This window comes from Balaenoptera ricei, chromosome 9 (genome assembly GCF_028023285.1).
Source record: "Balaenoptera ricei isolate mBalRic1 chromosome 9, mBalRic1.hap2, whole genome shotgun sequence".
Taxonomy (NCBI): domain Eukaryota; kingdom Metazoa; phylum Chordata; class Mammalia; order Artiodactyla; family Balaenopteridae; genus Balaenoptera; species Balaenoptera ricei.
Window position 1 is genome coordinate 35497805 of NC_082647.1, and position 23326 is coordinate 35521130.

General features: G+C 36.2%; 1 non-coding gene across 1 annotated transcript; it reads right to left on the bottom strand.

Moving 5' to 3' along the window:
- Positions 1–22552: 22552 nt before the first annotated feature.
- On the bottom strand, positions 22553–22688 carry LOC132372259 (U4 spliceosomal RNA). Its single transcript, XR_009505130.1, has one exon. It is a non-coding gene; the product is annotated as a U4 spliceosomal RNA (small nuclear RNA).
- Between the last annotated feature and the right edge of the window lie 638 nt (positions 22689–23326).

The window sequence follows — 23326 nt, forward strand, 5'->3', positions numbered from 1 at the left end:
TTATAAGTGACCTGGAAGACAGAATGGTGAAATTCACTGTTGTGGAACAGAATAAAGAAAAAAGAATGAAAAGAAATGAAGACAGCCTAAGAGATCTCTGGGACAACATTAAACGCAACAATGTTAGCATTACAGGGGTCCCAGAAGGAGAAGAGAGAGGGAAAGGACCCGAGAAAATATTTGAAGAGATTATAGTCTAAAACATCCCTAACACTGGAAAGGAAATAGCCACCCTGTCCAGGAAGCACAGAGAGTCCCAGGCAGGATAAATCCAAGGAGGAACACGCTGAGACACATAGTAATCAAGTTGACAAAAAATAAAGACACAGAAAATTAATTTAAAGCAACAAGGGAAAAATGACAAATAACATACAAGGGAACTCCCATAAGGTTAACAGCTGATTTCTCCACAGAAACTCTACAGGCCAGAAGGGAGTGGCATGATATATTTAAAGTGATGGAAGGGAAGAACCTACAACAAAGATTACTCTACCTGGCAACGATCTCATTCAGGTTTTTTTTTTTTTTTTTTTCTCTTTCAGGTTTGATGGAGAAATCAAAAGCTTTACAGACAAGCAAAAGCTAAGAGAATTCAGCACCACCAAACCAGCTCTAAAACAAATGCTAAAGGGACTTCTCTAAGTGGGAAACAAAAGAGAAGGAAAGGACCTACAAAAATAAACCCAAAACAATTAAGAAAATGGTAATAGGGACATACATATCAATAATTACCTTAAATATGAAGGGATTAAATGCTCCAACCAAAAGACACAGGCTCATTGAAAAGATATAAAAACAGGACCCATATATATGCTGTCTACAAGAGACCCACTTCAGACCTAGGGACACATACAGACTGAAAGTCAAGGGATGGAAAAAGATATTCCATGCAAATGGAAATCAAAAGAAAGCTGGAGTAGCAATACTCATATCTGATAAAACGGACTTTAAAATAAAGAATGTTACAAGAGACAAGGAAGGGCACTACATAATGATCAAGGGATCAAGCCAAGAAGAAGATATAACAATTATATATGCACCCAACATAGGAGCACCTCAATACATGAGGCAAATGCTAACAGCTATAAAAGAGGAAATCAACAGTAACACAATAATAGTGGGGGACTTTAACACCTCACTTACACCAATGGACAGATCAGCCAGACAGAAAATTAATAATGAAACATTAGCTTTAAATGACACAAAGATCAGATAGATTTAATTGATATTTATAGGACATTCCATCCAAAAACACCACATACACTTTATTCTCAAGTGCACATGGAACATTCTCCAGGATAGATCACATTTTGGGTCACAAATCAAGCTTCAGTAAATTTAAGAAAAATGAAATCATATCAAGTATCTTTTCCAACCACAATGCTATGAGATTAGAAATCAATTGCAGGGGAAAAAATGTAAAAAACACAAACACATGGAGGCTAAACAATACATTACTAAATAACCAAGAGGTCACTGAAGAAATCAAAGAGGAAATCAAAATATACCTAGAGGCAAATGACAACAAAAACAGAGGGAAGTTTATAGCAATACCATCCTACCTCTAGAAACAAGAAAAATCTCAAATAAACAATCTAACCTTACACCTAAAGGAACTAGAGAAAGAAGAACAAACAAAACCCAAAGTTAGTAGAAGGAAAGAAATCATAAAGATCAGAGCAGAAATAAATGAAATAGAAACAAAGAAAATAATAGCAAAGATCAATAAAACTAAAAGCTGGTTCTTTGAGAAGATAAACAAAATTGATATACCATCAAGAAAAAGAGGGAGAGAACTCAAGTCAATAAAATTAGAAATGAAAAAGGAGAAGTTACAACAGATACCACAGAAATACAAAGCATCCTAAGAGACTATTACAAGCAACTCTATGCCAATAAAATGGACAACCTGGAAGAAATGGACAAATTCTTAGAAAGGTATAACCTTCCAAGACTGTCCCAGGAAGAAACAGAAAATATGAACAGACCAATCACAAGTAATGAAATTGAAACTGTGACTAAAAATCTTCCAACAAACAAACTCCAGGACCAGATGGCTTCACTGGTGAATTCTATCAAACATTTAGAGAAGAGCTAACACCCATCCTTCTCAAACTTTTCCAAAAAATTGTAGAGGAAGGAACACTCCTAAACTCATTCTATGAGGCCACCAACACCTTGATACCAAAAACAGACAGAAATATTACAAAAAATGAAAATTACAGACCAATATCACTGATGAATATAGATGCAAAAATCCTCAACAAAATACAAGCAAACCAAATCCAACAATATATTAGGAGGATCATACACCATGATCAAGTGGGATTTATCCCAGGGATGCAAGGATTCTTCACTATATGCAAATCAATAAATGTGATACACCATATTAACAAACTGAAGAATAAAAACCATATGATAATCTCAATAGATGCAGAAAAAGCTCCTGACAATATTCAACACCCATTTATGATAAAAAATCTCCAGAAAATGGGCATAGAGGGAACCTGCTTCAACGTAATAAAGGCCATGTTCAACAAACTCACAGCAAACATCATTCTCAATGGTGAAAAACTGAAAGCATTTCCTCTAAGATCAAGAAGAAAATAAGGGGGCTTCCCTGGTGGCACAGTGGTTAAGAATCCACCTGCCAATGCAGGGGACACGGGTTCGTGCCCCGGTCTGGGAAGATCCCACATCCTGCGGAGCGGCTAGGCCCTTGAGCCACAACTACTGAGCCTGCGCGTCTGGAGCTTGTGCTCTGCAACAGGAGAAGCCGCGACAGTGAGAGGCCCGCGCACCGTGATGAAGAGTGGCCCCCGCTCGCCGCAACTGGAGAAAGCCCTCGCACAGAAACGAAGACCCAACACAGCCAAAAATAAATAAATAAATTTATTAAAAAGAAGAAAACAAGGATGTCCACTCTAGCCACTCTTATTCAACACCGTTTTGGAAGTCCTAGCCATGACAATCAGAGAAGAAAAAGAAATAAAAGGAATACAAATTGGAAAAGAAGAAGTAAAACTGTCACTGTTTGCAGATGAAATTATACTATACATAGAGAATCCTAAAAATGCCACCAGAAAACTACTAGAGCTAAACAATGAATTTGGTAAAGTTGCAGGATACAAAATTAATGCACAGAAATATCTTGCATTCCTATACACTAACATCAAAAGATCAGAAAGAGAAATTAAGGAAACAATCCCACTCACCATTGCAACAAAAAGAATAAAATACCTAGGATTAAACCTCCCTAAGGAGACAAAAGACCTGTATGCAGAAAACTATAAGACCCTGATGAAAGAAATCAAAGATGATACAAACAGATGGAAAGATACACCACGTTCTTGGATTGGAAGAATCAACATTGTGAAAATGACTATACTACCCAAAGCAGTCTACAGATTCAATGCAATCCCTACCAAACTACCAATGGTATTTTTCACAGAACTAGAACAAAAAATTGCACAATTTGTATGGAAACACAAAAGACCCCGAATAGCCAAAGCATCTTGAGAAAGAAAAACAGAGCTGGAGGAATCAGGCTCTCTGACTTCAGACTACACTACAAAGCTACAGTAATCAAGACAGTATGGTACTGGCACAAAAACAGAAATATAGATCAATGGAACAGGATAGAAAGCCCAGAGATAAATCCACGCACCTATGGTCAACTAATCTATGACAAAGGAGGCAAGGATATACAATGGAGAAAAGACAGTCTCTTCAATAAGTGGTGCTGGGAAAACTGGACAGCTACATGTAAAAGAATGAAATTAGAACACTCCCTAATACCATACACAAAAATAACTCAAAACGGATTAAAGACCTAAATGTAAGGCCAGACACTGTAAAACCCTTAGAGGAAAACCTAGGCAGAACATTCTATGACATAAATCACAGCAAGATCCTTTTGGACCCACCTCCTAGAGAAATGGATATAAAAACAAAAATAAACAAATGGGACCTAATGAAACTTCAAAGCTTTTGCACAGCAAAGGAAACCATAAGCAAGACAAAAAGACAACCCTCAGAATGGGAGAAGATATTTGCAAATGAATCAATGGACAAAGGATTAATCGCCAAAATATATAAACAGCTCATGCAGCTCAATATTAAAAAAGCAAACAACCCAATCAAAAAATGGGCAGAAGACCTAAATAGACATTTCTCCAAAGAAGACATACAGATGGTGAAGAGGCACATGAAAAGCTGTTCAACGTCACTAATTATTAGAGAAATGCAAATCAAAACTACAATGAGGTATCACCTCACACCAGTTAGAATGGGCATCATCAGAAAATCTACAAACAACAAATGCTGGAGAGGATGTGGAGAAAAGGGAGCCCTCTTGTATTGTTGTTGGGAATGTAAATTGATACAGCTACTATGGAGAACAGAATGGAGGTTCTTTAAAAAACTAAAAATGGAATTACCATATGACCCAGCAATCCCACTACTGGGCATATACCCAGAGAAAACCATAATTCAAAAAGACACATGCACCCCAATGTTCATTGCAGCACTATTTACAATAGCCAGGTCATGGAAGCAACCTAAATGCCTATCCACAGATGAATGGATAAAGAAGATGTGGTACATATGTACAATGGAATATTACTCAGCCATAAAAAGGAATGAAATTGGGTCATTTGGAGAAACATGGACGGACCCAGAGACTGTCATATCGAATGAAGTAAGTCAGAAAGAGAAAAACAAATATCGTGTATTAACTCATATATATGGTATCTAGAAAAAATGGTACAGATGAACTGGTTTGCAAGGCAGAAAGAGACACAGATGTAGAGAACAAACATATGGGCACCAAGGGGGAAAGCGTGGGGATGGGTGCTGGTGGTGGGATGAATTGGGAAACTGGGATTGACATATACACACTAATATGTATAAAATAGATAACTATTAAGAACCTGCTGGGTAAAAAAAATAAAATTCAAAAAAAAAAATACGTAGAGTCAAACGAAAATGGAATCACAATGACCCAAAACCTATGGGACGGGGCAAAAGCAGTTCTATGGGGGAAGTTTATAGCAATACAATCCTACCTCCAGAAACAAGAAAAATCACAAACAGCCTAACCTTACACCTAAAGCAACTAGAGAAAGAAGAACAAACAAAACCCAAAGTCAGTAGAATGAAAGAAATAAAGATCAGAGAAGAAATAAATGAAACCAAAACAAAGAAAACAATACAAAAGATCAACGAAACTAAAAGTTGGTTCTTTGAAAAGATAAACAAAATTGATAAACCTTTAGCCAGACTCAAAGAAAAAATGGTGAGGGCTCAAATCAATAAAATTAGAAATGAAAAAGGAGAAGTACAATGGGCACCACAGAAATACAAAGGACCAAAAGAGACTACTACAAGCAACTCTATGCCAATAAAATGGACAACCTGGAAGAAATGGACAAATTCCTAGAAAGGAACAATCTCCCAAGACTGAACCAGAAAGAAAAGGAAAATATGAACCAATCACAAGTACTGAAATTGAAACTGATTTAAAAACTCTGAACAAAAGTCCAGGACCAGATGGCTTCACAGGTGAATTCTATCAAATATTTAGAGAAGAGTTAACACCTATCCTTCTGAAACTATTCCAAGAAATTGCAGAGGGAGGAATACTCCCAAACTCATTCTATGAGGCCATCATCACCCTGATACCAAAACCAGACAAAGATACCACCAAAAAAGAAAACTACAGGCCTATATCACTGATGAACATAGATGCAAATATACTCAACAAAATACTAGCAAACCAAATCCAACAATACATTAAGAGGATCATACACCATGATCAAGTGGGATTTATCCCAGGAATGCAAGGATTTTTCAATATCTGCAAATCAATCATTGTGATATCCCACATCAACAAATTAAAAATAAAAACCACATATCATTTCAATAGATGCAGAAAAATCTTTTGACAAAATTAAACACCAATTTAAGATAAAAACTCTCCAGAAAGTGGGCATAGAGGGAATCTACCTCAACATAATAGAGGCCATATATGACAAAGCTACAGCTAACATCATACTCAATGGTGAAAAGCTGAAAGCATTTCCTCTAAGATCAGGAACAAAACAAGGATGTCCACTCTTGCCACTTTTATTCAACATAGTTTTGGAAGCCCTAGCCATGGAAATCAGAGAAGAAAAAGAAATAAAAGGAATCCAAATTGGAAAAGAAGAAGTAAAACTGTCACGGTTCGCAGATGACATGATACTATACATACAGATTCCTAAAGATGTCACCAGAAAACTACTAGAGCTAATCAATGAATTTGGTAAAGTTGCAGGATACAAAATTAACACAGAAACCTGTTGCACTTCTATACACTAACAACAAAAGACCGAAAAGAGAAATTCAAGAAACAATCCCATTCACCATCACATCAAAAAGAATAAAGTACCTAGGAATAAACTTACCTAAGGAGACAAATGACCTGTACTCTGAAAACCGTAAGATGCTGATGAAAGAAATTGAAGATGACACAAACAGATGGAAAGATATACCCTGTTCTTGAACTGGAAGAATCAATATTTTCAAAATGACTATACTACCCAAGGCAATCTACAGATTCAGTGCAATCCCAATCAGAATTACCAATGGCATTTTTCACAGAACTAGAACAAAAAATCTTAAAACCTGAATGGAGACAGAAAAGATCCCAAATAGCCAAAGCAATCTTGAGAAAGAAAAACAGCTGGAGGAATCAGGCTCTCTAACTTCAGATACTAAAGTTTGTATACTACAAAGCTACAGTCATCAAAACAGTTTGTTACTGGCACAAAAATAGAAATATAGATCAATGGAAAAGGATAGAAAGCCCAGAAATAAACCCCTGCCCCTACAGTCAATTAATCTATGACAAAGGAGGCAAGAGTATACAATGGGGGAAAGACAGTCTCTTCAATAAATGGTGCTGGGAAAACTTGAGAGCTACATTGTAAAAAAAAAGAAATTAGAATATTTTTTAGCAACATACACAAAAATCAACTCAATTGGATTCAAGACCTAAACATAAGACTGGATACTATTAAACTGTTAGAGGAAAACATAGGCAGACCACTCTTTGCCATAAATCACAGCAAGATCTTTTTCAAGCCATCTCCCAGAGAAACAGAAGTAAAAACAAAAATAAACAAATGAGACCTAACTAAACTCAGAAGCTTTTGTACAACAAAGGAAACCATAAAAAAATGAAAAGACAACCCTCAGAATAGGAGAAAATATTTGTAAATGATGTAACTGAAAAGAGATTAGTCTTCAAAATTTACAAAGAGCTCATGTGGCTCAATATGAAAAAAGCAAACAACCCAATCAAAAAATGGGCAGAAGACCTAAATACACGTTTCTCCAAAGAAGACATACAGATGGCCAAGAGGAAGATGAAAAGATGCTCAACATTGCTAATTATTAGTGAAATGCAAATCAAAACTACAATGAGGTATCACCTCACACTGGTCAGAATGGCCATGATCAAAAAATCTACAAACAATAAATGTTGGAGAGGGTGTAGAGAAAAGGGAACCCTCCTACACTGTTGGTGGGAATGTAAATTGGTACAGCCACTATGGACAACAGTATGGAGGTTCCTTAAGAAAGTAAAAATACAGCTACTGTTTGATCCAGCTATCCACTCCTGGACATATATCAGGAGAAAAACATGGTTCAAAAGGATACATGTACTCCAATATTCATTGCAGCACTGTTTACAATAGCCAAGACATGGAAGCAACCTAAATATCCATCAACAGATGAATGGATAAAGAAGACGTCGTACATATACACAGTGGAATATTACTAACCCATAATAAAGAATGAAATAATGCCATTTGCAGCAACATGGATGGACCTAAAGATTGTCATACTAAGTGAAGTAAATCAGAGAAAGACAAATTCCATATATCGCTATATGTGGAATCTAAAAAAAAAAAAATGATACAAATGAACTTATTTACAAAACAGAATGAGAGTCACGGAGTTAGAGAATGAACTTATGGTTACCAAGGGAGATTGGTGGGGGGCAGGGATAGATTGGGAGTTTGGTATTGACATGTACACACTGCTATATTTAAAACAGATAACCAACAAGGACCTAATGCATAGCACAGGGAACTCTGCTCAATATTCTCTAATAACCTAAATGGGAAAAGAATTAAAAAAAAAAATACAAGTATATATATAACTGAATCACTTTGCTGTACACCTGAAACTAACAACATTGTAAATCAACTATCCTACAATATAAAATATAAATTAAAAAATAAATAAAACAAAAACAATAAATAAAACTATAATAAATAAATAATCCAAAAAAAGGTGAAGGAATGAATCACAAAGAATAAAGGTCCTAGGAGATGAACAAAAGAGGGTCAGGACAAAGTGAAAAATAGCCAGCGAATGCAGTCATCAGAAGGGTCAAATATGGTGGTCCTTTCTATTAAACTCAATTTCTTGACAATTTTATTCACTCCCATCAGCATGACAGAGACAAGCACACTGTTAATGGCAAGTGGGATACTGATAACAGTGGCTTACTAGTTAATAAGAACGGGACAAAAACATTTTCCTACATAAATTCCTAATCCCCACAGAAATCCTAATAATTATACATTGTTTTCCCCACTTTGAAGATAGGGAAACTGGGAAGCTGAGAAATTATTTGCTCACTCACACGGATAAACATTTGTAGAAGTTGATTAATTAAATGCTTCCCATATTTCAAACTCCAGCAGAAATCTTTCCTGAAACCTAAATTCCAATTTTCAATTTCTGGATGGATGTTTCTCAAAGTTGAAAATGTTCAACAAACATATTCTTCCCTAATTTGCTTTTCCGTCTATTCTGCCCCTTCAAAGAATAATCTCTCCTCCCTTTCTACTCCCCTACACTTGCTTCCTTTCTTTTGGCATTTGCCACATTTTGCCTCTAGCTGCCCTATAAAGGTTGATACACAGTGATGTCAAGTTGACCACCTTAAATCAAATGAATGCAGGCTTCATTCCCCCATGGTGGTCCATTTTTGTACAGACACTGGGATGAGCAGTACCTGTTAGCAGAACAGTTAGGCTGGTTTCTCAAAGTTATACTTTGCCGATACATTAAAAGGGATTTTCTGTCTGCTTCTATTGTATGAAGGAATGAACTGAGGATGTGACTAATGTAGATAGTGAAAAGGACTCAGGTCACTAGATTCAGTAGAGTGCTGGAATGAGGAAACTTGATAAGTGTAGAATATATTGCAAAGGTTTCTCCTTCAGAGATTAGTTTTCCCAGATGTTTTTTTGGGAAGGTATATGCATTTAATGTTTCTGATATGTGAAAAACAGTTCTATTAATTACAGTTCTTACCTAACTGCTAGTAAGAATGCCAATTCCATATTTAAGTCTCAGCAGTGCTGGGAAAGAGTAAAATGTGGTTCATAAAATTTTCTGTTAAGATTTAAGAAATCAGTTAAAAATTAACCCTATCATGGATGTTGCCTATTTGAGTTTCTTCTATAGCATATAAGCTTCTAGAGGATGGGTAAACTTGTAATACACACCTATGCTCTTGTGTGACAAGTAGAAGGTGATTGTACTAATGTGTAAAAATATAAACTTACAATGCTTCTCAGTAGATACTAGTTGAAACTGTGTGTTAAGATGAGCTATTTGTGGGAGAGAACATAGATTTTTAAAAGAGTAGAATGTTAAGTCTAAATGAGAGGCAGGAGGTAAGAAGATGAGAAGACAATGCGGTAGTTGGGAAAAAGAAATCAGAGATGTCAAAGGGGAATTAGGAACGAAGAAATGTTTCCTGACACCCTTCACCTTCTCTCTCCGAATCCTTTGGGGACTGACATCCTGCTTCCCAACTCTACATGGTTCTGTTGGGGCTTCCAATCACTGCGCACTGCCGCATGGTCATAGGGATGGATGGACGTGAGCTTTGATGGGTCAAAGTTAGGCCCAAGGAGAGCCCTTCCTAGAGATTTACAGAGTTACTAGAAAAGAGAAATTCTCTTTCCCTATGATTCACCAACTGTAAGAATATGACTTAAGCTGTGAGTAGTCATATTCTCTACCAAATGGACAGTATCCCTTCTAATTAGGAAAGAGTGACACACAGAAGGAAGCTGACTTCAGAAAAGATGACGGAATGACAAGAACTCTATTAGTTTATAGAATCAGTTTGACTAAGAATAGACACACCCCTGTTCTTCCTAGTTCCATGAGCCAATACACTCTTTTTGCGAAAGCAATTTTTAGTTGTTTTTTTTTGGTCACTTGTGACCAAATATCGTAGTTAATATAGGAAACAGTTGCCAGAGGCATGACGTATGTTACTGTAAAGTCAAGAGACTGAAGACCGAGAAACAGTCTCTGCTTTTGACTTTAAATCCTTACCAGTAATCTCTGCGAGTGTAATTTCATTACACTACTTGGAATAAAAGCTAGTTTTCAAGTAATCTATTAAATACCACTTAAAACTAGGGTTATATTTTGAAACTTTTTCTTGACCCTTAATACCACCCCCCAACCCCACACACACACACACACACACACTGAACAGACTCTCTGGATAGTTTTGTTCACAAATACTAAAGTCCCAGTATTATAATCCATCTAATTTAAAGAAATGAGTGCTTCCCTCGTGGCGCAGTGGTTGAGAATCTGCCTGCTAATGCAGGGGACATGGGTTCGAGCCCTGGTCTGGGAGGATCCCACATGCCACGGAGCAACTAAGTCCATGAGCCACAACCACTGAGCCTGTGTGTCTGGAGCCTGTGCTCTGCAACAAGAGAGGCCACGATAGTGAGACGCCCGCGCACCGCAATGAAGAGTGGCCCCCGCTTGCCACAACTAGAGAAAGCCCTAGCGCAGAAACAAAGACCCAACATAGCAATCAATCAATCAATCAATCTTTAAAGAAATGAAACCATGAGCCACATAAGAAATTTAATTTTTGTTCAATCTAAGTGTTCAGTTCAGTGACTAGGAAAAAATTTCTGACTTTAAAACATTATTTCAGAAGTAAGGTGCTTAACATAAAGCTTACATATGGGAAATGTACATTCTTAGAACCCAAAACCTCACTAAAAATTACCCTTTCTAACAGACAATATAATCGTGAATTAAATACATAGAGAGTTGAATGGCTCCAGTTGATATGTTAAGATTTGAAGAGTACCCCAAATATTGTACAAAAGATAATTCATCTAGCATGTAAGCTTCAACAATATGGACACTAGAAATCTTATCTATTATGAGAAACAAAAATATATTAGAGAACATTTGAAGAAATTATTTTTCTCAGTTGGGATTGTCATATGGAAGGCACATCTTCTGCTCTGAGTTCTTTTGCTCCAGGTGGTGGAATTAATCACAGCATTGCTCTCTGGGGCAAAGCAGGAATCCTTTTCTCACTCTTAGGACATTTTTGCTCAAGAAATTTATTATGACTCAAAAGTAGGCTAATGTGCAAATTTAGTAATTTCTTTACATAAAATACTTTCTGGCCTGGATCTAAATCTAAATTAGTGGACACGTTATGCTTGTATTTTGTAAATGAGAGTTAATCATGACCTTCCCTTTTGTTTCTGTGACTTGAGTCAGCCTCTTGGAGTATTATAGTTTGGTATGGTGTATTTTTATTCTGACAATTAGCACCCAGATTATGCACTTTCAGTAGTAAAAACTCCATCTCAGAGCCAGAGAGCATGATTCCCATTCTTTGTTAGGTTTGTTACATGCTTTAAGAAATTATAAATTTTGATTGAGTTTTCTGATTTGAACACTACATTACAGCAATGTACTTGTGTAAGGAGAAGGTTCCTGGGCACTAAGAGCATATATTTAAAGACATACACTGTCTGAAGCCTAAATGCTTAACTTTCTATCAAAACATGATCTAGTTAGATCGGACATGGCTCATCCATGTCCAATCTAAAATCAGAGGAAAAAACTAGAGACAAACAACAAGCCCCCAGATTCTCTTTTCTAACAATTATTCTTGGGACTCTTTCCTGCTTTCAGTAAATATGTCAGTGATCATTGGAGGACTACTTCCTTTTTAAACCCCTGCCTAGAAATATTCAATTTGCAAATGGCATAAGACACAGAGTGGTAGAGTTATACCAGAAGAAGAAAGAAAAATGCCTCGGTGTGAAAGGCTGACTCTGCTATGTAATCAGAAAAACAGGATCCATTATTCTCTTTAAATTTTTTTAAAATGACAATAAAGTGTCACTTGCTATTTTATTAAAAATATATAATATCTTATATATATATAAGTATATATAAAGATAAAGCAAATTTTATATCAGCCTTATCTCAAGAGCTAAATATTCTCAAAATAAGGTCACCTTAGCACCTTGACAATAAGGTGAAATATGATTAAATGGTGGAAAATAAATTAGCTTAGAAAATAATAAAACATTGTTCACAATGAGTATTCAAAATGTGAAACTAGCTTAAATTAAACAAATGGCTAGTGCCAAATAATTTAGCCTTATTAGAATTGGATAAATCTATTCAATACTAACATAAGTGCATAGAAAGCATAATGGATGAAATACTCCCAAACTATTAACTGTTTCTTTAGTTATTTCTTTGGAAGTGATTATAAATAGGGAGTTAGGGATAAAAGAGGAACTTCCCTGGTTTACCCTGTGTTTTGGGTTTTTTTGTTATTTTGCATTGTATTAAATCTTTTACATTGAAAGTTTATTACCTTATGATTTGAGTAATTATAATTTTTAACTAACATCAAACTTGAGTTACATAATTATTTCCTAATCTATTTACCAATAAATGTATACTTGTATGGAAATTCCATTTATAAATATTCTAACACTTTATTAAGTATAGTTCATCCAAAAATATGCAGGTGAAGAAATGGTTTTTAACATCTCATTATAGGCTATGTCTTCTATGTATTTTGTATTTCCCCAAGTGCCCAGTATACTGTTCTGTACATAGTGAAGATGGTAGATTAATGAACAAAAATTAAAAGTAAAAAATAACTAAGATATGTATCATGGTACACCTTAATTTTTAGAAAAAAAGAAAAGAAATAGGTTGAGGAGGCTTTTTCAAAGGAACAAAAAGACCTGTTATAAAATTTTAAAGTTAATTTTTAAGGTTAAGAGAAGCTCCTGCATTCACTCACTTATTTAACAAATAATTATTGAACACACTCTGGACCAAGCATGATTAAAGATGCTAGAGATTCAATGAAGAACAAGACTAAGTTCCTGCCATCATGGAACATGCACACTGAGATCGAACGTGAAAACAGTACCAAAGATCCAAGCAGCCAAGGAAAAGGGCAACATGATGGCACGATGAGTTACTGCCTTGGGGTAGGCTTGATCAGACACATTCTGGGCCTGACCATGAAGTAAGGTAGAGCTCAGAAGTATGTGACTATGGTGTAGTGATGACTCAAGGGGGACCATGAATGCCAGTTCCACTGAGCCCAGTATAGAAAAAGCAGAGCAGAGGGACTTCCCTGGGGGTCCAGTGTTTAAGACTCTGGGCTTCCACTGCAGGGGGCAAGGGTTCGATCCCTGGTCAGGGAACTAAGATCCCACATGCCGTGCAGGGTGGTGCCAAAAAAAAAAAAAAAATAGAAAAAGCCAGAGACAACGAGACCAACCCCTCTTCTTCCTCCTCCTCCTCAGCCCACTTGATGTGAAGATGATAAAGAACTTTTGATGCCACTTCCACTTAATGAATAGTAAATAGTCATCATGCCATACAGTTAATAAACTTATCTATTGTGTATGTGTGTGAGCATCTGCATGTGGAAATCTAATAACTGCACAGCAAGAACTGTATGAGATGTTTTTACGTCATCATTATTGTTGCCTAAGTATTCATCATGTAGAACATTGTGTGCAAGACTTGTATGCCTATCCTTATATAGGCATAAGGTGAGTGATATTTAATAAAAATGTGTTAGTTTTCTTATTTTATAATTTTGATTGCAAAGAATTACATTATAATACACTATGCCTCTCATAGAGAAATTACCTATCAGCTTATCATCACAGGTAAGTGGGGTTTTTTAATGCAACAATGTTTCCAATACTGTATTATACATATGACCATAATATGGTATGCCATAAAAATTTTATAATGATTCATTCATAGTGTATAGGCTAGGCTACTCAGAAGCAATTGTATTGATTACACTAGGTACTATAAAGCAATCATTTCTGCTTCTTTGTTATCAATGCATGATACACAGGTAAGATTCAAATACAAATAAGTTCAGAGGTCAATGACCCAGATTCAGTATGTCACTTCAAGATGTCAGAGACCCAGGCTCCTTCTATCCTGTTGCTCTACCGTGACCTACATTGCCCAGATAATCTCATGTCCAGGGGGACTGTGCCAGTTCTGGCCATCATGTCCACATTCCTGCCAGCCAGAAGGTGGAAAAGGAAGAACATACCTTCTCTCAATAAGAAAACATCTTAGAAGTTGGACATACCACTTTCCCTTTCATTCCATCTATCAGAACCTAAATGTACCAGATCACTCCTAGATAACAAAGGCAGGAAAATGTAATTTTTATTTTTTGGATAGCATCTGCTCAGTTTAAAAAATCACAAATTGTATCACTATAGAAAAAGGGAAGAAAGGATATCAAGAAATAATACATAGTTTCTTCCTCAGAGGTTAAAATTCTATTGCAGTAGGTTAGGCTATATTTAGTAAGGAAATTGACAGATGAGACTGCCAGTAAAGTTTCTGGATATGCATAGAGAAAGTTCATCTTTCTTGCTGATTTTCACACTACTACTAGCTCAGGATGATATTTTCAAATATTCTTGTGTTAACTATAGCTGGAAACTGTTAGCCCCCAAAATAGCAATTTCACTTTCAAGGAATAGGAAATGAAAGGGAAAGCCTAAAGCATCAGAGTTTAGGCGATGATAATATCTTCTCAAATTCAGATTTATTTGCTTTGTTTTCTTGCTTCTTATCCATGAGCCAAAATGATAAATAAGTGAGGTACTTTTCCTAGATTCTCTTTTCAATGCCAAGTTTAATGTTAACTTTAATGGATTCTGTTAAAGGCATCTCTTTGACTCTCTGGAGGCATGTTGGGGAGACCCTGGTCTGGAGACCTAATTTCAGCAAGTCTCAAATGGGGATAACAGAAGCCAAAGACCAAGCTGAGGGTATTTAAGGTGATTCATCTTCTAAGATAATGGCAGCCAAGAATGGGAGCGATTGGCTGCCACCAGAACCCAATTTTGAGCAAATAAGTTACCATGTGTGAGAAAGATTTAGGTGTAGAACCATACAGGAACAGGTACACTGATACTGTTATCAGTTAATTATAAGCTCAAAATGTTTGGTTCCTACCACAAAAAAAGAGTCTCACTGGACAAGCAGCATCTTAAAATTCAACGTAAATCCATTTCCTTGAACATTTTTAGGTTTTTAAGTAATTTTTTTTAAAGTACAAAGAGAAGTAGTAGAGAAATCAGGCAGAGAGCACTTGAACCAAGTGTATGGAGTTAACATCAGCAGTAATGGAGCAGATTGATATCAACGTTCCCCAAAGAACACAATCACTGCTATGGCATTATTGGCCAGAAAAACAAGTAAATGATAATCTAGATCTGATCATGAAAAACATCAGTTTTATTCAAATATCTAGCCACATATAATGCCCATATTCTGTAATCTCTAATAGTGTATTTTAAGTCATTAATCTTGAGTATTATAGAGATCCTGTCTCTCCTAATTACTCTTTTTCAGGAAGTTGTGATTTATTCTGGGCCATTAATGCCAACCTGTTTGACATGGATTTTCTTAATCCTTGTCTACACAGAGCTGATGGAGCATCCAGATGAGACCTAAAGACTACACGATCTCCTTCTTCACTGATATCCCAGGACCCCAGCTCATCCCACACAGGAATCTTGGATATCAACACGTTCCCAAGTTGATCTGACGCAAAGGGAACATTTTTGGTAGTTTTAGGTCATTCATTAGCAGTAAGAATTGCTCAAGGCATATTAGAAGTCTGAATGGAGAAAATGGAGAGAAGGCTCTAGGATAAAGGGCAGAAGTGTTCTGAAGATCACTTGACTGTCAGAAAGAGAAAGAAAAAAAGTAGTTGAAATCAAACTTGTTAACAACAGAGAAACAGAAGTAAACGTTAGCACGTTCTAAGACCACAGCATTTCAGGAGGAAAAGAGAACACTGCCCGTGACCCGGGACACGACATTTACCTGAGAACCTTCCATTTCTTGTTTTTCCTTCACTGGGTTTCCTCCTCAGGTGAGATAAGGTGGAGAAGTCACAAATGCATCTTGAGAACATGACTTTAAAGGTTTCAGCACAGACCCTTCGTTGCTCTCACAACCCATGGGAAGAAGGAACTTGAAATACCCTCTTCTCTGCTGTCTCAGGAGAAATTCAGAAACAATGAGCTCCTACATGAAGATTAAACTTTGAGTTTCTTCTTCACTGTCTCCAGGGGCCCTCTCTTCCCACAGACGCCCCCAAATTCTGCTACAGCCTGGGTAACGTGGGCTACACTGTCCTGCCCGTACCAGACCCACGTAGAGCAGACACTGTTACCTCCTCTTGGACTACGGGCTTGACTCAACTCTCCTAATATACTCGTGACCCCTCACCCTTAACCATGGCCTCACCTTAGAATCACCTGGAGCACTTAATTAAAACAACATTGGTGTTCCCACCCAGAAAAATTGACAGAATCTGTGGGGGAGGGCACAGGTGACAAGAGTTCTTAAAACTCCACATGTGATCCTCATTGGAAGCCTGGGCTGAGAGTCACTTATCTAAGCCTTGCTTCTCAAGCTTTAATGTGCATAAAAATCACTTGGATGGATGTTAACTAGATTTGATGTGATCATTTCACAGTATAAACACATATGAAATCATTATGTTGTATACTTGAAACTAATATGATGTTATATGTCAATTAAATCTCAATAAAAAATTACATGGAGATAAAAAAAAAGAAAGGGAGGAAGGAAGGGAGAGAGAGAAAAGAAAAATAGGAAAAGGAGAATTAGTCAGGATCTAGTCCTTCCTAGAGTTCTTAACCCTAGCCCAGAATGTGACCTGGATTGTTTGAAAAATATGACTCTTCTTAGAAGAACAAACCAATGAAAATAACATTTAGAAGAGATTTTAAGTACACATTATTTTTTTTCTTTGCTCAAGGTCTAGGTTACAATTGAAGGAGAGGAGCTAATATTTAAATTTTTTTAATTTAAAAAATAAAAATGAATTTGATTATTATTAGGATAAAAGACATCTTAAATGACAAAAGGATGTTCTAGGCAGTAGTAGCTGCCCTACTTGCAGAATTTTCTAGAGCAGGAACAGAGACAGAAACACAGGGATAAGGCATTCAGCTAGGCTCTTTGTAGGAGTTTTACAGCAGATAAAAAACCCATTTAAGATCACTAATGATTCCCTTAAGTATTGAATGAAGATCCAACTTAACATGTACAGTGATGACATAAATAGAATGTTTTTTAAAAGCCAAGAAATTTCCATAGAATCCAATCATTTTTAATATGATTGAATGTTTTAATATATATCTCACCACAAATTTCAGTTGAAAAACTTTATAGTACTGTCCCTTCATGTCCAGATGCCTTCAATTGCACTGATGTGCAGTGTGCCACTGAGACTCTGAACCATGCATTTTTCATCCAGATGTTTTAATTGCATGCAGATGCCATCGCTGACTATTAACAATGATGATTGAAGAGAGGTATTACTTTTCAGTGTGAAGGTCAGATTTAGTTTTTTTAATCTCCTTTCATTTGGGTCTCATTTCATTTTATTCTGTATTATCTTATGACAGGAAAATGAAACAAAAGGAAAAGGAAGTTTACACACATTTTATTTTAAGTTACAGTTTATATGAGCATCAGACATGAGTGTTTTATTTAATTCTTCAGGTTGATACCTTTCTGGTTTCCTGAAATATAATACCCATTAATCCCTGTTTGCAGACACCTTGAAATATTTATTGAATAATACAATACAGATTCTAAAACATAATCTTCTTTTATGAATACTGGCACAATTTCACCCAGCTCTGTGGAAGATTTAAGAAAAATGGTAGGGCAAGATCAGACATTGTTTACATCTCACCTCCAGCAAGATATAACTTTACTCTTGGCTGACCTTTAAGCAAAAGCAATGGTTATGTAACCAAGTAAGCTAAAAACTAAACAGGAAAAGTCACAGAGCTGGGAATGAACTACAAACTTACACTATTTGTTAAACTGAGATTTTTATCATGTGGCTCAAAGAAACACTAAAGTTTCCCAAATGGAAAAATGTGACCGATATTTTATCTTTGCTTTCTGAATGTATACATAAATATTTCAGTATTTAAAGGAAGTTATTTAGGAGTCTACTATAAAATGCATTGTAGTATTTTATATAATGTTAAGCAGTATCACTCATTGTCAGAATAAAATTTTTGAATGAATTGCATTCTATCTTCACATAAATACTGGTTATAATTAATGTTCATGTTATATTGTTCCTAAAACATACATTCTAAGATTGTTCTTAAACAGATTTATCTTTGGAAAGTTTTAAGTATAGCCTTATCCAGGGGCAGAAGAATAACTTCTTAAAGTCTGTTTTTAGCTTTATCATTTGCAGCATATAATCAAGTTAATAGTGACTACATTTTATGTTCAATAGGAAAAAAAAACAATTCTTGCCAAGGAGGGAAAAAAAAAAAACGCAAAAGAAATGGCACAACCTGGAAATACTCTAAGATTTTGAAAGATCTTGTTTTTACTAGTATATAAATATCTTTAGCAAATTATAGCTTCTTTTTGATGTCCCCATGATCAGAGTATGTTTAAATTTTTGCCAAAATTGAATAGTCATCTAGTATATTTTATATTTCATATGCAGTTGAATCTTTAATATATCTGTTAGTACTTTAAAAAATCTTTTAAACAATGAAGCTATAACATGAATTGTTATTAAAGAAATATGAAAAGAAAGCTGAAGAGTCAGAAGCAAAATTACATTGAAAACGTATGACTTGAATAACATGTTGGGTGCTGTGCATTTGCAGATGAACAGGACACATTGCTTATAGTCTAGTGGATGAGACACAAACAAGAAATAAACAATTAAAATACTGTGGGACGAGTAGTATAACAGGAAAAGTCATATCCTAGGACCTTGCAGGGGTACTTAAATGAGCCTTGGTAGAGGAAGGGTCACTGGAAGAAAATTTCTTGCCTGAGTAGGAGCAAAAATGAGCCAAAGGGAATATAAGCCCTCATAAAATAAACGTAACTTGGTAAGACTATCATCATGGACATCAGAAGGTGAAGGGTGAGGCTGAGGAAGAAAGCAAATCTGGAAACGCCCTGTAATTATGTAAGGAGCTTAAAACTTCTAAAAGAATAAAAAGAAATAAACCAACAACCACACCAAAGGGTTTTAAACTGGGGGCTGACATGACTGTGTCAACTCTTTGGGGTGGTCTTTCTGGTTGCCTTTGGAGAATGAATGGAAAGAATGGAAGACTAAAATCTAGGAGAAGAGTCAAGATTGGGAGCTGTCTTAGTCAGGGTTCTCCAGAGAAACGGAACCAATAGGATATAAAGATTTACATAAAAGGAGATTAATTATAGGAACCAGTTCACAGGGATATGGAGGCCGAGAAGTCCCACAATCTGCTCCCTGCAAGCTGAAGAACAAGGAAAGCTGGTGCTATAATAATTCAGTTCAATTCCAAAGGCCTGAGAACCCAAGGTAGTGAGGGGTGGGCTGGCTACTAGCGTTAAGTCCCGGAGACTAAAGGCCCAAGAACCTGGGAGGCAGGCAAAGATGGAGGTCCCAGCTCAAGAAAAGAGAGAACTTGCCCTTGTTTCACCTTTTTTTATTCTATTCAGGCCCTTAACAGATTGGATGATGCATCCCACGTTGGTGAGGGTGAATCTCTTTACTCAGCCTACTGAATGAAATGCTAATCTCTTCCAGAGACATCCTCACAGACATACCCAGAAATAATGTTTTATCAGCTATCTGGGATCCCTTAGCCCAGTCAAGTTGACATAAAATAAACCATCACAGGAGCCCAGGTGCATTAATCCAGGTGAGAGGTTGCAACAGCACTGGGGAAGGAGAGAGGATGGAGTTCCGAGCTTTAGAGGAGGTACTGGATTGAATGTACTCAGTGAGGGAAAGCAAAATAGCCATGGAATTCAGTGAAATAGGACCATGGAAAGAGGACTAGGTATAGGAAAAGATGATGATGGATGCTGTCCATCTTTTGAAAAGCCTGGGTGTGCATGTCGAATAAGCAACTGGATACATGGGGAAATCTGGATAGGCATTATGGAGTTTTGACACATAAGTGAGGCAAAAAATTGACATCTTTTCCAAATACAGTTGACCCTTGAATGACGCAGGGGTCAGGGGTGCTAACACTTCCTGCAGTTGAAAATCCAAATACAACTTACGGTCATTCTCCATATCCATGGTTCTGTATCCCTGGATTCAACCACCCCTGGATCATGTAGTACTGTAGTACTTACTATTGAAAAATCCCATGTGTAAGTGAACCAGCACTATTCAAACCCATGTTTTTCAAGGGTCAACTGTACACATGTGCAACTCAAAGAATGTCACTATCTAAATGCATTACATAGAATTTTTTACTAAACCAATAATATTCCAATCAGGAAAATAAACAATGATGTGACCATAATACCTTTTGGGGAGAAGAATTGGAAGAGTATCAATGAAATGTAAAAAAAAAAAAAAAAAAAAAACACAATAAGATTAGGCTGAGGATGAAATACGTAACTAGGTCCAGAATTTGTCCTTTATTAGAGACACAAGGCTTAGCAACTGTTTTGATGTTGCTCTTGTGTTTTATTTTTTTGTTTTTGTTTTTGTTTCTGGAGTCAGTTGGTCTTGGTAAGATCACTCAGCTTTTACAACATTGTAAGGCAATTTGTATTAAAAACCAGCTGTAACTATTTCCCACTGAGGAAAGATCCATAAATTACAGCTCAGGTTATTTGTCAGTTATGTAGTTTAAAAATTCTTTGGCAGATAGGATTAAATTGTGAGAATTGATCCTGAACTCCAGCTGAGGGGCTTGTGAAATTATAAAGATAATATGTTCACTACAGCATCTCCTGCTGCCCAATTTAAAGGTGCTGGGTAGGAGGTCAGTGGAAAGGGAAGGCAGTTGGATGACACTATTTGAAATATTTTAAATAAATGTTTTGTGAGAGACTAACATATTATGTAAAGGAATAATTATTATTATTATTTTTTTGCTAAGCTGAATCTTCATCCAATCATTTGATTTATGAATGGGAGATTTCACTTACAGTCTTGGGTCTTCCAGTCAATCCAGTTTTTAGCAGAGCATTTTTTTCCATGGTATAATTTTTAATGCCTTGTCTAGTTTTCTTTTTCAAATGACTAATAAGAAAGGCTTTATTTTTCCCTACTTTTTCCTCAACAAAGTATTCTGTGGCCTAATAATTCTCACATAGACAAACTTGCATACAACTTTCTGCAGGGATACTTAATCACTTTATGAGCATATTTGCTGCTCAGAAGCAGTGCTGAACCTCTTATATTTAGATCCCAGGGTTGTTACCCTGTAAGTCAGCTGGGTGAATCAAAACAAAATAAAAAACATGACATCTCTGGGTTTTTCTTTGGAACAGCCAAGTATCCTGAAATCAGAGGGTTAATTACATACAAAAGCCACCTGTTGCTTGATTGATTTGTTCAAGAAGAATTTTAGGTATATACAAAGATACAGTGTAGCAAAATAAAAATAATATCTGACTTGTAGGAAGAATGGAAGGAAAAGAATATGAAGGAGGAGAGAAAGAAGGAACCAGGAATGAGGGCAAGACACAAGATACACGAGGTGGTATCCACTTGCAAAGGATGAACTCAAAATGTGCTCTAAGCTTGAGCCATCAAGGAGAAAACTGTATTTAATTACAAAATTGACAGTATCTATGGGGAAAAAAATGAAGCATTAGTAAAGAAGTCTGTCAAGTTTTGACTTGCAATCTGAGAGGAAGAGAGGGGTTCCTTTAAAAAGGCATGAACAACAAGCTCCCATCGTTACAGGAGACATAGCAAGGACTTTCTCTCTCTGTGTCTAATGATGTCCCTCAGAGAGCAGCTGACATATCGCCTGTGTTGTAAGAGGACCCTCACGAGTGGGAGAGAATTAGGTGTTGAATTACCAATAATGACTCCCAGGCAGGAAAGTTAAGAGCCCCAAGTATATCATTACAGTTTGTTATTTATTGAAAAATAGAAGGCAATAAAATAAATAGTACGGCGCACAATATTTCTATGTTGTGATTTGTTTTAGAGCTTAACAAGCAGGAACGGCCAGTTAAAAATCCCTGAAATTCACCTGTGGCAGAGTGGAAAGAACACTGGATTGAAGCAAAAGCCTGAGTTTGAGCTCCAGCTTCCCTAACTTTTTTTTTTTTTTTTTTAATTCAGTCTCTGTAGAGACTCTCAAACATTGCCAAGGCTGACTATATGTCACATCCTTTCTGCGTTAGAGAAAAGTTTTCATTAGCAATAATTGCACCTCGGATAAACCTCATTGGCTACGATACAGCCACTGTGCAAAGCTGAGCTTCACTAACTTCTGTCTGATTTTGCTGGGACAGGTCATGGATGTTCCTACTGAGACCCAGAATTCACACCTGTAAAAAGGAGTTAATAATACCTATTCAGAAGGTTTTTCTGAAGATTGAGCAAAATATTGCATATAAACAGCTTTTCACTACATTATCTGAAATACTCATTTCTTTATATTATCTACAAATGTTTTAGCTATTTTTTCAAGTATATTGAAAATTATTCTATAACTGCTCCACATGATCTTGTATCTTTATGTGAATTCACAAATAGCTACATACATAGAGACCTACTGAAAGATATTTTAATTGTTATTATAACAGTAATGCTCACAGTTATCTGAGTTCCTAGAATATGAACATCAAGCTGGTAAATGCTTGATGTGTTTCACCCTCTGCAACCTGAAAACAATATTTATAAAGCAAGGGTTATTATTCTACCCATTTTATAAGTTATGAAGTTAAAGAGATAAAGTCACTGAGCTGGGGTTAGAAATGTGAAGTTTGTCAAAGGAGAAGAGGGCAAAACTAAAAGACATTGTATGATGGAGGGGTGAAAAAAGAAATATTTAAATTCAGAAAATGTCTGTTACACAACAAAATTAGACCCTTGAAAATTATTGGTACTTAC